Source organism: Triticum dicoccoides, chromosome 3A, assembly GCF_002162155.2.
Source record: "Triticum dicoccoides isolate Atlit2015 ecotype Zavitan chromosome 3A, WEW_v2.0, whole genome shotgun sequence".
In the NCBI taxonomy this organism is placed as follows: domain Eukaryota; kingdom Viridiplantae; phylum Streptophyta; class Magnoliopsida; order Poales; family Poaceae; genus Triticum; species Triticum dicoccoides.
This window is the reverse complement of record NC_041384.1, coordinates 7607011-7607371: the sequence shown is the minus strand read 5'-3', so window position 1 is coordinate 7607371 and position 361 is coordinate 7607011.

Below are 361 nucleotides of genomic sequence, written 5' to 3'. Positions count from 1 at the left end.
CCCCCTGCAGGCCTCTAGTGCCCATCTTCTGCTATATGGTGTCTTTTAGTCTGGAAAAAATCATACATAAGATTTCGAGATGAAGCATCGCCGTCTCGAGGCGGAACTTGGGCGGAGCACGGCTGTTCTGCCAGGGAAACATTCCTCCTGGAGGGGGAAATCATCGCCATCATCATCACCATCGATCTTCTGGTCGAGAGGGGGTCAATCTCCATCAACATCTTCACCAGCACCATCTCCTCTCAAACCCTATTTCATCTCTTGCATTCGATCTTGGTCCCAAAACCTTAGATTGGTACCTGTGGGTTGCTAGTAGTGTTGATTACTCCTTGTAGTTGATGCTAGTTGGTTTATCCAGTGG